The 17,736-nt window shown below is 39.2% G+C and overlaps 1 protein-coding gene across 2 annotated transcripts in view; it reads right to left on the reverse strand.

Moving 5' to 3' along the window:
- LOC117210996 overlaps positions 1–17,736 on the reverse strand; it is an 80,106-nt gene that overhangs the window by 31,591 nt on the left and 30,779 nt on the right. The window contains exon 2 of one of the 2 annotated variants that reach the window (XM_033454519.1): positions 4,832–4,915. The exons of the other annotated variant lie outside the window; for it this stretch is intronic. The gene's annotated coding sequence lies outside the window, so the exon portion shown is untranslated. The remainder of the gene's footprint in view (positions 1–4,831; positions 4,916–17,736) is intronic. 2 annotated transcript variants of the gene reach the window in all.

Here is a 17,736-nt window from a genome sequence, read left to right on the forward strand (position 1 = left end):
CATTGCCTTTTTTACAATCTCCGCTCGTAGCTTAGAGAATCTTTCTTACACAGATCGAGGCAATAAAATCTTGAATCATACATGAAGGCACGTGCATTTACTTTCGCGTGTTAAAACCCTCGATTATACGTTTATAGCTTTAATCATCGGCTAATTATTTCAAATTTCGTAATGACTGAATTTGTAATCGGGATTGTTGCGTGATGTTCATTTTGGCCTGTGTATTTCAGTCCATGTAATATCCAGAAGAAAAGGTGGTTTCAAATGTCGCTACATTTTCGAAGAAATTTCGAAAGAATATTTAAATTATAGATGGGTTAAGATAAACAAATTTCATTAAAAAGTTAGTAGCAAAATTCTTTGGGAATGCGTGAGATGAAGTGTTTAAAGTTTAATAGAATGTTTTTTTATAATGTGTAATTAAATTTAGCATTGGATGTCCTTTTTTCTATTTAAATTGTACGAATCGATTCTATTGTCTTGAGAACGTAGGAACAGAAATTGCCAGTGATTTTGCAATACGATTTCTGCAATTACCAATGATTTCTTTTTATCGAATGTACGATGCTGCTGCAATGTTGCAATCTCTACATCATTCATCTAAGTTTTTTTTCGCAAACAGCCAATGCGATATTTCAACACAACTACTGGAACGATATAAGGCTGATATTCCTTACAATCAAACTGATAAATTAGAGAAATTAAAATGATTTCTTTCGGTAATACTTGAAACGAAGATTTTCTTTCAAAATTTGAAGGAAACGGAACAAAGTAATTTAAGATATTGATTAAAGCAATTAAGATAACTCTGGAAGATATCAAACAATTAAAGGACAAGCAGGAAAAACATTTGTTCCTGAGATGCACCGGATGTACACGCGATCCCTGCTTGATCGGGCACGAACTCGGTTTTTCAGAAACGCCACGAGTCTAGCGGGGCTAATTCAGTTTCGCTCGGCTCTAATCACGTTTGGCCGGTTAATCGCTCGAAAATCACAGTGCGCTCCGACGTGAGAGAAACGGGCCGACCTAACGCGGCCTGTAAACTTTAAACGCCAACTTAATTCCTAGAGAACCGGCTGTAATTAGACGGTTGAGTTGAATTTTTGCCCCGGGAACACGTAAAACGCCGCTCCAAAGCGATGAGGTCTCTTTGCTTTATGAAGAAGCTTCGTTAAAAGTTTAACTCAAGCTTAGCCTTTTGTTCGTTTCACTTTAACGCACTTTCGCGGAATAATGCATCTTTCAAAGTAATTCGCAGGTTGCTGGTATTATTTTATGTTTGGGGTTGTTTGGTTAATTTCATGACTGTGCCTTTAATGTATTTAAGATTTTAAAAAAATAAGCGTGTGCGTTCAAATGGGGAATTCAAATTAGAAAATAGAAGGGAATAGAAATAGGAAAACATATTTATATGAGAAAAACGCAATATACGTGTCATTTTCAAATATTAAATTTCTCAGTCTTTGAAATCTCTCCTCCTCTTTCGTCTTGAATTCATAATTATAGGAGTTATCACCGTTAGTGATTCCGAAAATTATGTTACGTGGAATGTTGTCTGGAATTTTCTTTTATTGCCATCAAACATTTTAGTCATCGATGTAATTCCACGATCGACGAAACGGTGAATAAACATAAAACAACCCCACGCTACTGTACACGTCGAGAACCAATGCGTAAAATTTAAACGAACATTATCGTTACAAGTCTGGTTTCTTGTAACACACTGAAAACAGCAAGCCAATACCACTTGCATGGTAGAAAATTCTAAACTACTGATACAACCCGTTTTAATTCATTTCATAGAGACATAACTAAGAGGACTATTCAGATTGTTATGAAATGAAAAATTCCAATGGAATCTTATACCCAACTTGTACAATTATAATAACGAATACAGATCTTCTAAAAAATTTAAGTTATTTACAAATCATAAAAATATCAATCTTGAAAAATACGATATAATGCAGCTAACAACTATCGCTATGATAACTTGATCCTGTCACTGTCATTTCTTACAACAATATCACATATCATACATCATTACCATTCTGCTATTATTTCACTCTGTATATCACTAAATGCAATTGAAATATACAATTAAATGAAATATGCGATAAAAAAGATGTTACGCGATACTACTAAATCCTCTTACAAATTTTCACCTCAAAGGACTTCAAATGGAAAAGCACGTCGCAACATTTTTAACCGCTCTCGAAGTTCATTACTCCAAGAATCGACGATAACATTTTCCGGGAAGAATCTCTATGATGACCTCCTGAATCTCTAATCCCATTTCCAAAGGTTTCTATCTTCCCCTGCCCGCTCACCTGTTAGCGACACTACACACGCGATAGCATGAGAGAGTCTCTTTGAAGCCATGAAAGCCTCGGCTCTTTCCGCTCTCTCAAGTTCGATGGAGGAGCAGCACAGCCGTAAATAAATAATAGAATTTAGCCAATGAAAGCGGCTCAACGTCGTTGAAATAGGTCCGAGCACTGACCTCACGAGCTTCGATCCGTTGCAAGTCCACGCTTAATTGAACTTCCCTGTGTGCATATACGTACATCAGCACTAGTATCTACATATATAAATGTGTATGCATTCTCACCCACGTGCAATTTTGATCTATGCGCGTGCCTGTATTCAACGCCGTGCGCATGTCGCTAACGCGAAAACATCGAGATACGATTCCGTTTCTCTCTCGCCACGAGGAAGAAGAAGCCGTTCCAAATTAAAATTAGGGTCGCGTCTTTCGATATACGCAAGTATATAACGAGGTAACAATTTGTTGGTACTCGTCTCAGCGGTGTGCGAGGGTAGTTGCTTCCGGAAACATAAGCTCGATAGGGCTTTTTCATTCATCCATTTATCATAGCGCTCTTTTGCGTTTGATATAGTATGCACGACTCATGGAATATCTAAATAAGCCGAAAATTCAGACTGAATCACGAGATATCTTAAGTCTGTATGTTGTTAATAGGTGTATAAGCTTCGCCCGAGAAATATCCGACTATTGTATTTAATATTAAAATAAAAGACTATATACACAGGGCAACAACCTCTTAAACCTTTTGAACGTATATCTCTTGAGATCTTTAATTTAGTTTTAATTAAGATTAAATGTGAAAAAAAATAATTTGTCGAGATATGTTAAAACACTTGCAGTTATTTGATAACTTCTAATTGGCGTACTCCTCGGTTTTCATAGATGCTTTCTCGCTGTAAACGATAGTTCTACAATGCTTAATAAGGCGCAAACAAAATGTTTCACACTATGTTACTGTAGACGCACGACACTCGTTCAGAAAGCATCGACACGAAAAAATCTTTCTAATTAATGTAAATAAAGTAATCTGCTCGAATATTTCAAGACTTCGACGCGTGTTCGACAACTTTTAATTAGTCGAGTTTTCTATGCGATTAGCGCTCTCGTATCATGGCGACGTAGGAAACCAAATTTACGTTGATTTCTCCAACGATGCTTTTTCTGAAAATAAATTACAAATATTTATATTTTTACGGACTTCATACTAGCATCGATAAAGCGCCGAGAGTTGATAACTAATTTGGGAGTGATTAGGTTAATTTCTCTGCGGAGTCACGATAATTAACGTTTTCGATCTAAATTCAGCATTATTCTGCAATAACGAACACGCCATTTCCATCCTAAATGTCGCATCACATCAATTAACTCGCTAATACGGACATCAGCAGACGTAGTGTCGTTGACACGAAAGTTAATCCGATTTGCGATCACAAATGTCTTTTGATTATTAACGAATTGAACCGTATAATCAGCGTAGGAATGGGATATTAAAACGGAACACGCCGAACACACCAAACCCGTCGGTGTTCCCAATATTAATTTATCAAATTGTATTCGGGAAGCGACATTTATTTTTACCGGCGGCACTTAAATCGGCTATATACGAAAGAGGAAATTTATAGATCCTTGAGATCGATAAATAATCAGGCTTTTACGTAATTGTGCGTAATTCAATGAACGCGAACGTCGAATCATGACTGCCGGAGTTCTTGTACATAAAAATTAACCGCTAGTTTATACGTTTGTCGGTTCACATCTTTCGCGTATGTGAACATAATTGCTCACTTACTAAATAAATTAGTGCTTTACGAAGGCATTCGACTACACGCTTGAAAACGAATATTTAAGGAATTTCCAGACCGCCCAATATATATATTGCGGTTCACGTCGCGTTTCTAGCCCTTTCTCAAACGATTCCGAATCCGAGTTTGAAGAACAAAACAATGATCGTACAAATCGATCTTCTGGTCGCATCGATTGAATGTCCTAACGAGCTAGGAAGAGTTTCTATGCGAGCGTGGCAAGTGGTGCTGATTGATTTACGATCGTTCCAATTGCGATCGTGGAAAAAGGAACGAAATCGATTTCTGTAAAACCGCAATGCAAACGGCCGTTATTGCCACCACTCGCGAAGGCGATTGGATGTGAGTATGTTAATAAAATGCGTCTTGAGAAGAGTTGACGTCACATGGTGGATTGATTTTAATGGCTGTTGCTTCTTTGGATCTTCGATAACGATGTGTCGAGCGTCTCGTAAAGTAATATTTGTTTAAACGGTCGTTAACAAATTGCCGTACGAACGAATCACGAAAACGATGTCTTGTGAAATATAATAGGTCTTCGTGGTAATCAACCTACAGTTTGTATAGAGTACTATTCCGAACAAACATTTCCGACGAACATTTCATGGTTTTAATGATTGAATGCATTCTCTATAATAAGAATTTGTAGTACTTTTCAAAATAATCCTAGTATTACTCTAAAAAATTATAAATCACTTACGATTTTACTGCTACTTTAAACAAAAACTGGCGGTCAAAGTTTTACAGCATTATTGATCGATATTCTCTACTGGTATGGTTGTATCTGAAACAAAATTTTAAAATGTTACAAATGTTACATTATGTAATATATATAAAATGTGTACACTTGTTACATTATGTAATATATATAAAATGTGTACAATTGTTACAAAATCAGATTAACTGTATAATTTTATACGTTGACTTTAACGATGAAAGAAAAGCATTAAGAACGCGACGTTCGCGCGGTCGCAGGGGCGATCGAAAGGGTGACGAGAAAGAGGAAGAACGATGCGAACAGACCAAGGGGGGTTTGGCAGTGCGACAAGCGCAACGCTGGAAATAGCGACCGGGGGTAGGGAGTCCGGTTTATAGTTAGCTCCTCTTATAGTTAGCCGCTGACTAGCTCTCTGCAGAATGCGAAATCGGTCTTCAAAGCTTCCTCCCTTTCGCCTCTTTCTTCCATGCCCTTTCGTCGAACGCTTTTTTATCTGTCGCCAATTTGCAGACATATTCGTTTCTGTCCGATACTTTCTTCTTTCCTGCATCTTCCTCCTTCCTCTTTTTCCTCCCACTTAGGTCTTAATCGTTCACTCTTACCAAACTATTCTAACTCATCCATAGTTTGAACTTTCTCGGGTCCGTTTCTGTTTTAGCTGGGTTTATTTCTGCGCGACGGTTTATCGCATTAGGATCGTGAACGCTTCTCTTTGAAAGCGTCTCTTGGCCCAGACTCAGGAGCACGCTGAGCGACGGAATCTTTGTGAAAAAAGAAAAAGCACTGCAGTTTGGTCGGATCGGGAATGAATTCCGGCGACATATTACGAGTGTTAGGGGATCTAGGTCCTAGAGACATAGTCACGATCGCGACTGGATGTCTTGGTACACCACTCGTGCAAAAATAATATAACGACACGGGTTTGTTTCTATATTTTATATCAGATTAAATTCTATTATATTAGATTCTATAATAGAATACTCGCGTGAAGATTTAAGACGAATAGTGCCTTTAGAGAAATGCTGGTCGAAGATCCAAGTGATACGATATATTTACATAGAGTGACAATTGGTAATTATGCAAGGTGTGAAAGATATTCCATTTTGTTTGCATTATTAATAAATACTTATAGAAGTCTGCTTAATTATTTTCGGTTGTTACGTGATTATCATTCTCACTTTAAAAGTTACAGTACAGATATTTTAATACAGATCTATGAAAAAAAATGCGAGAACAAATTGTAAATAGGCTTTGATAAGTAAGTAGGTTGATATATTACTTTCTCTATGAATTCACATTTTGAAACAAAAACTAAACTCATAGATGAATAACAATCTTGGAAAATATTTAGTAGAGCGATGTGAATTGCGCAAATTTGATAATTTATGACGAAATGGTAGCCAGTTATCAAATACATGTACCTACTTATACTTGAAAATCTAGCTTCTGTTAGGTATAAGAATGAATGACGATTCATCCAATTTAATGTGAGAAAGCCAGGGATCGAGGATAAAGCAACTTATCGTAATATTCTAAGAACGCGAACGTGTATCGAGCTATACTTATCCGATAAATTCATCAACGAATACCGAATAAAAATCCTAATATCCGATATTAAAGCGAGAATTACACTAAAAAGCATAATCACGAAGTGAAAATTACACTGAAAAGCATAATCACGATACCAAATACCAGATATTAAGATTTATATTTACCTGCCTATACGTTGCCTACGAATCGATCATTTATTATATTTATAAACTCTGACACTATTAACTCTAACTACAATTCATGAATTTTAGCTTCAGTTGATAAACGCGCACTGATAACGCGGTATCATGGTTAGTAACGTAACTATGTACTTTAAATGTACCACACAGCACCAAGATCAGCAAAACGCGCGTTACGAAGTTGATAGAAACCCGAGATCAAAAGCAAACACTTAAATTCAAAACAGAGGAGGAATATCATAAGAAAGCTTTACAGAAAATCTGCAAGACAGTATGATTTAGCAAATTTCGATCGTTCGCCTCTGTGAGAAAGGTTTCGTGATATAAAAAGCATGCAAGAACAAAAGAAAAAATTGAAGGAGACGGAAGAAGCGTAGCGTGGAAACGAATACATCGGTATTAAAACGCGACTGCACAACTCTGCACAACCCGTGTAACTTTTTATAATTTACGTCCCAGTGAAACATCTTGTTGGTTACGTTCGCACGTCGGATTTGATTAAACGGGCCTTCGATTCTTCATTCCAGTTGGCTGATCAAAAATGATAGTCATCGTCCAATGAAAGCTGTTTTCCTGTGCATGGTTTCCGCCGGATTCGCGTCGACAGTGCTTGCAGTGATAAGTAAGCAGTCGCACGCGCGTGCGTATACTTTACACGAGTCAATAATTAAACGATAACTTCAGTACATGCCTTTGATAACAATTGTCCAGCGCAGGAAAGACATTACATAATTTTTACTACAATTTTAAATTTATCGCCCGAATGGGAGATACGTCGTTCATTAATTACGTATAAACACGCACCAATTCACAAGGGGTTTTCAAGGTATATAAATTGTATCCTTTCTAAATAGCGCAGTTTCAGCAACTGGAGCACAACAATTTTTTGTCGACATTTTATGAATGAACCAAGTAACTTTCAACTTATTATCAACGCACATTTTAATATTACTAGAAGAAACGAGGTGCATTCATACATCATAATCGTTACGCGGAATGAATGAACTATAATGTGGCACGATTTAATAAATGTATAATGGAGATTCTCATTATTCAAACTGTAAGAACAGGGAAGCGTGAGTGGGTAAATAAGAAATTTCACAGATAGGATGACGCTGATATTTAAAAGTAACATTAAATATTTAAGAAACAATAGCATTTATCTTCAGAAGACTTATTATTAAGGCTTATTAACCCGATATTTTATTTCAAGAGAGATCGAAACCACAGCCGAAACTAGACCGTGATTCTCTACCTGAGCTATTCAAGCTCATCCAGACTCATTCTCAATAACGCCTTGATTCTCTCTGGTTGATACCCTGTACGATGCTTTCACTCGGCTCCAAAGCCCCGATAACAATCCTAACGCCGCTCGACAGGATCCATAATGCAACCAAATACGTATACGGGCGATGAAGCGTTATACTCGCCGCGGGCCGTTATCGTTAAACCAACTGATCCTCGTCCTCTAATTACGCAGCCCCTCCGACCAGACTTTTACGAGATGAATCGGTATCCGATACGATATACGAGCAACGTCTGCGACGAAAAATAATTAACTCGAAAAAATTCAATCCTCCCCTCGCCTATGTCCACTGTGTGACCCTTTGTTTTCACGTTAATTCCATAAATCCCAGTGCAAAGACACGAAATACGTGGCTCAACGGTCCGAAACGTACGCGCTGCTCGTGGCTAACATCAAATTATAAATAGACTGAACTATCCCATTTATCAGCGTCAATAGAGCCGTAAATTTCGCGGCTAACTGTTCTCACTTTACCATCTGGACAGGACCGAGGGAAGTATCCGCTGGCGCGACATAGCGAGTTAGTGCGAGTGAGCACCAGCAAGGATACGCTGCAATCATCCGCGATTTCAGGGTCTTCGCTGACTGCGCTGCGTCAACTCTCTTAGATTCACGCCGGATAGTTAAGTCGTGTTAAATGACCAACGCAACTATCTAGATCCAAAGTACCTATTTCTGGTAAAGGTCAAGAGAAAAAATGGTCGACGACGCGATTCCAATGGCGATTCTCGCGCGGTTCGGGACGAAAAACGAATTCCTATTACACACGGATAATGTATGTTGTATTATATTTCAGGTGTTATTTATTGGGCTAACGTCATCGGTGCCAGACCGTTGTCGAGCTTCTCCGTGTCCTCGCGACATCGTGCGTATTAATATTCAATTTGCATAGGTTTCTCACCGATGTGCCGCCAGATAGACCATAGTGATTGCTCGCACGCTCTTACGTGATTATTTACGGCGGATGTTAGGCCGCATTTTAATTTTAGTTGCCAACAGGTGTCGAATTTTCTCGATAAATGTGCGAATCCTCCTATCTTAAATTACACGCATAGTTTAATCACGAATCTAATTAAATATACATCGATTTTAAGAAATTCGCTATATACTATGAAACGGGAACAATAAATCCAGGCACCAAACCATAAACGAATCCAATAAAAATATGTCTGCTTCGCTAAATACGCCCGATGTCGACACAACGGAAACTTTTTTCTATTATTAAGAAAGTAGCAGAAGCACATGGTTCGCCATTAAGCAAACCGATCTCGTCCGCTCACGGGTTACATAACCGTGAGACAAAAGAGAGCTGGCCGAGTCAGAAAATTACAAGTTGGCCACTTTCCATAAAGATGAACGCGTTGGGATTGGAGCAACGTGACAGAAAAGATAAATTTGACCGGTTTTTCGACAGCGCAGCGTTACGCTTTAACATTAGTCCATCACTTTTCGCGGGTTCTATAATCACTTGAACGTATCCATTCACGTGACCAAATAAGTATTTCCCGCAATTCCCGGCTATCCCTCGAGATTTCGCTGCGTCCACCTATTATCAGCATATTTCAGAAGCTCCTTCTTAAGGACCTTGGAGGCCCGTGCCCGGTAATAACGCGAAACCGGCTGTATCCGACAGTTTGGTCGCTCGCTCGCTCGCTCGCACCTACACCTATCTTCCTCGACTCACACCAGGCTAAATGAATGCAGTCGCTTACAGCTACTGGATACGAAGATTACCCCAAAGGTAATCCTGATCGTACGCAGCTCTCGAAAGGATCCCTCCTCCGGCTAGATTTCTCCTCGAGCAGTTGCTTCTTTTTTCCCGATACCTCCTGCGCTGACGCGCGCAGTGGTATAGGCTCCATATTCACGGCATCGAAATCGTGTCGAACCCATCCACGAGCTGCAGATTGCACGCCTCGAAAGATATATTTTCGATCGGCCATTTGGATATCGATCGATGAAAAACTGGTTCTGTCGATTTCATTCATTTTGGTAAATGTATATTATTAAACCGATCGTTTGGAAATGAATTTTTCTCTAAAACTCTTAGATTCTAATGTAATATCCATTTTCCAATTATAGTACAATACAAGGAAACACTATAAATTTTCTCAATTCTTAAACAAACTATATATTTACCATCATTTTACTTGATCTATCATTCGCAGGAACGAATATCTTCGAATCGTAAGCCGTGTCGTCATTCGACCGCAAAAACCTTCTAACACTCGAGAATCCAGGAGATCAATGACTGACACTATCTTTTACAACACCAAACAACTAGATCCGTGTCCCTTGGACGATCTCGAGTTCGCCCAAAGAAATATATCTGGATCGACTAAAAGTTAATTCCACACCAGTGTGCGTGTCACTCTGTCCCTCTCGGTTTTCACGATCGCGGCTGGCTCTTCGTCGTTGGTTCAGCCTCCAGTGGAGGCCGTTCTATTCGCAGAGGAGAGCAGAGGAAGCAACCGATTAAGTTTTTGTTCCCTCGAGTCGAGAATTAGAGGTTGAGAGAAGCTAGCTCTCTCTTGTTGTAAAGAATCGGGGGACGTTGAGAAGAACGCGCCAAAGGAAGAGAGGTCTAGAAGAAGAAGAAGAGTAGAGGAAAAGAGCGGGACCATCCATCGAATGGACCAATTCGTGCACCTGTTCGACTCTCTCGACCTGCTCGATTCCATAAAACATTAACTAGCGTGGTCGTCACGGAACCCAGACAAGGGTCCAACCTCGACCGACTCTCTGGCCTTTGTTCTTCTTTTCCTGCCGGCTAGCTGGACTCGTTCTTCCTCCTTTCCCCATCCCTCGATCGATTGTACGCCGTTCATTATGGGAGAGGGTGGGGAGAGAGAAAGAGAGGCAGAATTACGTTAATCGCTACGAATTAAGTTAATCGGACGAGAAACCCACGATGAATGGCGAAAATCGCGGAACTCTTTGCCACGTCTTCATCAATGAACGCGACTTTCAGAAGATCAAAGGATCGACTAATACGACTAACTCCTTAATCGCGTAGAGTCTCGTTGTTTTAGAGTCGTCATAAATTACGGAAGAATTTGAAAAATCATCGAGCCTGTTCCGTAAGAGTTTCATTGAACGTCGGTGAACGGAATAACGTTCATTGAAATTTAGTTAGAAAGAACAAGAGAGCATGAATTTGTTTTGAAATATTTGCGATGCAGCTATTTCTTGCTTGAAATGAAAAAGAAGTTATCTGTTATAATAGGAAGGTTTTCGACAAAACGTCGAAAAGCTACGCATCAGTGAAATTATTCGATACGTACCGTACATCATTCCATGTTTTCCCCATCTACGTACACGAGGAACGTCTCACTTTCATGAAATATGATTCTCCATGCGCCGGGGCTTAACTTACCTACATAGAATTACATTCAAATATTTGCTCGTGCCGCCAGTAATTAATCAAGGTAGAAGAAGGAGGAGGAGGAGGGTTCAGGACAGTAATCGATTTACCTTTTTAAATTGTTTTGACGTATACATACAGTTAACTACGAGGCCACGAAGCTGTATTTCCACTGAATGAACATTTCTATGCGGCCTTTTATCAGGCATTAGACATATTACGTGTTTCGATAAATCATTCCTTTCCGCTTGAAACGCACCCCGATAGGACAGTCTCTTCTTATGTGTGTGGGACTGCCGTACATGTCAGCATAATACCAAAGTCGCGGTGTATCTTTTCTATCTTCTCGCTGCCACGCACTACGATGTCGTAGGAAAGATAGCGGTTTTGTCGTTATTATTACACGGATGTTGCTTTGCTTATTTCTCGGAATCATATACGCTTCCACTTTATCGGTACTAGAAATCCAAACAAGATACGTTTGGTAACTTAGAAACGAAGTTGATAGAATAGTTCTTTCATAAAGTTTGATAAAAGCAGAAATACAGGAAAGAGGAAAAGAGATTTTCTGCGATAAATTCTTCAAATTCTTCGGAGGTATTTACATCACCGATGACTTTATAGCGTCGATATGCGCGATAGCCGATATACACGAAACAGATCGATATACAACTTGTACAAAATGAGACACTGTCAGAAATAATGGATGGAATTCCTATCTTACGTTCAGTGGCAGACAATTCCTATAGCAACCTAGTACGAAGTAAAAGCAAGTGTCGAACCGGTTTGTATCGATGATTAATAGTAGTTCATAACAGGTGATCTGTTTCTGTATTTTTTATCTTTTTAATTTGCATGAAAATCCATGCACTAGGGCTGCGATAGAGTTAACGCATATAAGTATAGGTCGCACAACACCCTACAACTACAGTGCTATAAACAAAATTTACTAAAATCGCCACCTTCAATCGTATTGTAATACAATGAGCATATAAATATAAGATTTAATAACCGTAACTGGAGTATCACGATCAAATCCATTAACATTAACGCTTTGAATTATAACAAATTTCGATTAATTTGATTCCAATGACGACGTTAACGCTAAAAGCAAGACCGTTTCGCATCACGCTCGCGTAACGCGAACAAAGAATTTCTCTGCAACGCTTTCGAAGACTCAGTGATTGTTTGTTCCTCGGCTGAAAGCAACTCGACGTCAGGAAAATCAGGCAGCAGCAACACTCGCGTGTATACGATGCCTTAATTACACGCGGGGTCGACGCATTTAATTGCGATACTTTCGTGACCCAGTGTCAGACGTAGTACGAACTTCATCTAACCGTTTCTATCTGAAGAACGACGCGCCGTGATGCCGTAACATGGGTTGAAACGTTAATGCGTTCCGACCATGCGATAAATCACCAAGTGTATCTACAACAAGCTCGAACGGTGAGCGGACCGCGACCGAGGAAGACGAGGAGACCCGAGGAAGAGGCATTCTAGCCGCGTGTAATTCCGTAGAGAACGTGAAACGACGCGACGCGGCGCGGCACGGCGGAAGATCGAAAGTCAAGGGACCATGACGAGCTCGACCAGCGGAGGAAAGCATCGACTTTCATCGGCTCAGGAAGCCATCCATTCACGGATCATGAACGGTTCTCGCCCTTGCTTGCTTCATTTTCCAAGATCAAGGCTGTAACCAGATTTTGCGTTTTAACACTTTGAGACCTAACTAGAAAAGGAAAGGCATTAACGCGAAATGTTCTGTGTCGAGGTTTCTCGCAATGGTACAAGTTGAAATATCGAAGCTTCGTATTTCAGAAACGTAACTTTGAAATTTATGAAAAATCCAAGATGTCCATATCATCGGTTTAGCTGTCAGACGTAAGGTGATTTTAAGAATTTGTAAAGAAGATGGATGAGATAGCGATAAATGCGAAGCGACAATGAGATATAACAGATTATTTTCTGTTATTTTCTGTATACTCGAGATTTAGAACAACGATAATGATAGAAGCGCTGAGTCAAGTTAAACGACGACAGAAATGAGGGTGGCTGACGAACGATAATCAAGCGCGATAAAGATGTGCAAGCTCGATATATCTAAATGCTGAACGCTATTCCGTGTAAAAATTGTGGGGAAATTGGCGATAAATGGATAAATCGTTCAAAAGAAGTTTCCAAGGTTTTATATTCAGCTAGAATTTAAATTTCTAAACGACAATTTATGCGTAAATATCTTGCGTGTATTATAACAAATACACAATATATTTTATTATATAAGAGAATGGCACACTCGATAAAGTAAAAGGTGCATATCGATCATTGATCACGAGTAACATCGTTTGCTTAAGCTAAGAATATACAATGGAAATAAATGCCTACGCAAGTGCGTATGATGCCAGACACCTCACATTTTGCATACGATTAAAAGTGATATCATCAAGAAAAGGTATAACATGTTGCTTGAATCTTCTTTTTCCAAAACCTTATAGATTCTACGAACTGATTATTACGACAGAAAGGGAGAGAGAAGAACGTCCCTTGCAAGGGTCCATATCCTTCAACGGACGTGTAATTATGTTAACTTTTTGTTTTAATATTTTTTTTATTTTTCCTGTAATATATCATCATCTATCGTATCGGCATTATACAACAAAAAATTCGATTTATATCTGGTTATAGACGAAATTAATTCCACAAGAAACTGGCATCGGATATCCTGTTATTAGAAATTTAATAGAATACTGTTATAATGTTTCATTAGTAATATTTCTTTAATTATCACAGCGAATAGCTAGTCGAATACAGGATTCTTAGAACAAAAATATCCGTTGACAAGACTGAATGGTTTAATCGGTTACAGCAATTACTCGGCAAGATAGACGCGAGCTGGAGTCCCTTTCTAATACACGGTTAAATCTCTTCGAAAGAACTCAACGTAATTTTACCTCCTCGATAGCTGAAGGACCAGGATTAATCCTTGCAGATCGCAAAGCACCGGATCGAGCTTGAGGGACGAAAAATTGACGTAGAAACGACGACGGACCTTTAGGCTCGTCAAATCGTCTGAGCTTGGCCTATCCTGGGACCATAAATGTACATGCGTATGTGCATCATGGAAGATTGGAAAATTATAATGTCTTAGCTAGCAGGAAGAGCCAAAGCATCGGGGGATAGGCACCGGATACTTAAGACGGTAACAACGTAATCCGGCGAGAATAAAAACGTCGACTTCCTCCGGGTATCAAGTCGTCTTTCTACATTTTATCACTTTGCTCAATGGGAGAATGTAACGCGTTACATTCGTTTTGCTCCGATCGCTCAGAAGCTGGAGTTTTGATCTCCCCATCAACTGGAATTGGAGTTTCTCGAAAGATAAACGAAGGTTCAGTCTTTTACATTTTCCAACGACCATGACGTAAGCGGTCGTAGCGTACATTGTCTTTGAGGTTTTACGAGTTCTTTCCTTCGGCAAAGGGAATTTTAACGGGAGATTTTTAGTACCAGGATTAGAACTTTACAAATCATTATACTTCCCGCATGTATCTTGTACGCATCGTCTTCGCTGTCTCCTATTTAACTACGTCATAAATTATAGAAAATGAATGAAAATATATGTATATGTATGGTATATTATAAACATTGTTAAATATGATCGATATATGTGATAAAATACGGTATTTTGAGATAACGGTGAAGAGACATTACGACTAGAAAGAAGTTCTTGGAATTCAAAGTATAGAAACGATATCGTGTAAATTCTAGAAAATACCTACCATTTTTCACGAATGGATATTTAATGGATATATATAACATTAATTTTATATCGTAAACGAGTCGAGTACTGCTTTGGATTATCAAACGATTATTCACTCATATGCGAGCAATTTGAAAGACTCTAGACAGAACGATGCCAAGGACATTTTTACACGTAGCGCGAGCGCTCGCGTATTATTCAATCTGAGCAAATCTTTAGTTGTTTCGCTAAAAAAGTGATTTACATTAAAATTGGAACATATTTGCATGCAATTACAGACGGCGAAAGATCGAAGACCGTACACCTGCCTGTACTATTCAACTACGAACACTGTTATCTACCCCGGACAGTTGAAAAAAATATATCACTGACATACCGGTGAGTCAATCGCCTATCTCGCGTAAAACGCATTCCGTCTCGCTGCTACACCTTGCATTGCGTTATCTCTGATTCATGCTACTTAGAGGGCTGCGATTCGATAGAAATTAAAATAGTTTTCTTCGGTTTGTCCATTATCTGTGAACGACATAAATTTTCAAACGCATTCCCGATATCGCTTTTTGCGATTCTTTCCGAATTCGAAGACCCATTCGAGCTAGATCAATTAAGGATTAATTACGTCGTTAGCACGAATAAATCGGCTGTGCGAACAATCGATAGACGGCCTGTCGTATTCGTAGATAAATTACCTAATGCAACTTACAATCTCTGTTCATACACGGTAACTATTCATCACCATTCGAGAATATTTATTAAAGTAAGGAGAGCCACGATGTAGTTACGCGATATCTGATGTACCCAATGGCTACTCGACTAGTTTCCTTAATCCAACTAAGTGGATAGTCCCAGGAAAGTGATTTTATATGAAAGGCAAAACGGAAATGAGAATAGCTGTAGGGGGAAACGCGGCAATCGGAATACGATAAAACGAGAAATTATTAAAAGTACGTTTGGAATCGAACCAATCATAGACTTACTTGAAAACTTAAGCGATATGAAGTATCAGAAAAAGTCGCATAATTTAATATCCGTAATAATTACGAAGGATAAAAATACAGGCCTGTTAAGTCATTTTTAGCGAAGCATAGTTCTAAACACGAGTCGGAATAAAATAGCACGAGGTTTTATGATTACTTCCTAAAGGGATTTACGTAATTTTACTCTTGAGAACCTGTTCAAATGCGAACCGATGCGATACATGAGTGATAGGTAGACGATATTGGCGCGATAACGGTAAAAACTATTATCTAAGAATACAAATAAGAAAAATTGAACAAGCGCTTCTTTCCTGTTGTCGATTTCAACGCAGAATGAAATCGTAAACGGTGGAGTCGCATCCGTTAAATTATAAATCGTGAAACGTGAGATCGTCGATCGTTCGTCGAATGTTCAACTACTACACCTGTTGACCAAGATAACCTGTGGGGTCGTATGGCACGTGCCGACATTTTTCACTTTTTTAACCATGGACGCACGCATCTGATTTACCTGCCGTCAGATAAGACAGTCCAGTTTTCCCTGCTAGCTGCTGGCAGCGGTTCGGCCGCAAGCCAGCGCGCGCCACGCGTGTCCAATAGAATTCAAATGCGCCGCTAGAGACATTCCTCCGAAGGATCGTGATCCAGACGGCTGAACCTGTGTGCGTGCAGAAGCTTCGACGTGTGGTAGGAACGCGAATTTCACGAGACGTGGCAGACTACCGTCCTCAGAGCGCAAAGCTTCTTGTAATGAAAATTCGCCGAGTTCTAATAGATCGTCGAGTTATTCTCACTCTCTTCGCGAGGTATGCTTTGCGATTTCTCAAAGTTTGATTAAAGTTTCTCAAAGTCGAGGAATATATAATATTTTCCAAAAGATTGTTATCATATTCCTGAAGCAAGCTTTTAAAGTATCGGATAACTTGCAATATCGTGATAATCTTCTTAGTGGGTGATATTTGTGACGGTAGATGCCGTAAGTCTATTCGAGATTATAGTTCTGGAGACGTATTTTGCGAAGAACTGTTTGATTATGCATGAAGAAATACGAAAGAACTTTTCGCTGTCCAAAAATAATTTCACGCAAGATAAAGTGCAGCTCACAAATACGTTGCGTGACATGAAAAATCCAGTTTCGAGACGCAAATAACAGTACTACCGGCTGAAATAGTACGTACGTGTCTCGAAAAACCATTTGGAAGCCGAAAGTCCGTGCCAGCTAAAGAAATACAGTCTCAAAGTTTAGAGGAGAGCCACGTCGCGTCGTTGTCGTTCGCGTAAAGCTCTCATGGAAAAAAGAACGGGGATCGCTCGGGGTACCAATTTTAACGTGCCTCGGATACGAACTTTGGTTGAAAATGGAGTAATTGAAAACTATTAATGTCATGCGTGAAGCCACATGATTTGGGATAGGAAACGACGCAATACCGTATGTTGAAGTATTTCATAAATTTCCGTGTAGTCTTGTTCTTCGAAGAATAATGATCGTAATCAACCTTCAACGAGATATGCATTTAGACTTCAACGATGTTCCTATATTTTCGAATACCATGTAACTCCCGATTTAATACTATAAAATTCATCTTCCTTTTTTATTTTAATCCATATCCAAACCTTAGCGAGGATTAATCTGCCTTTTCCTACAAGGAAGATAATACACGATATTATCGTAAAACTTGGACAAACTTGTGCAAAGATACACGCTAATATCTTCCATCGAATCAACGCTCGAAAGATCTTCTCTTGCAAC

The sequence above is a fragment of the Bombus bifarius genome, unplaced genomic scaffold, assembly GCF_011952205.1.
Source record: "Bombus bifarius isolate JDL3187 unplaced genomic scaffold, Bbif_JDL3187 scf7180000008214, whole genome shotgun sequence".
Classification (NCBI taxonomy): Eukaryota; Metazoa; Arthropoda; class Insecta; order Hymenoptera; family Apidae; genus Bombus; species Bombus bifarius.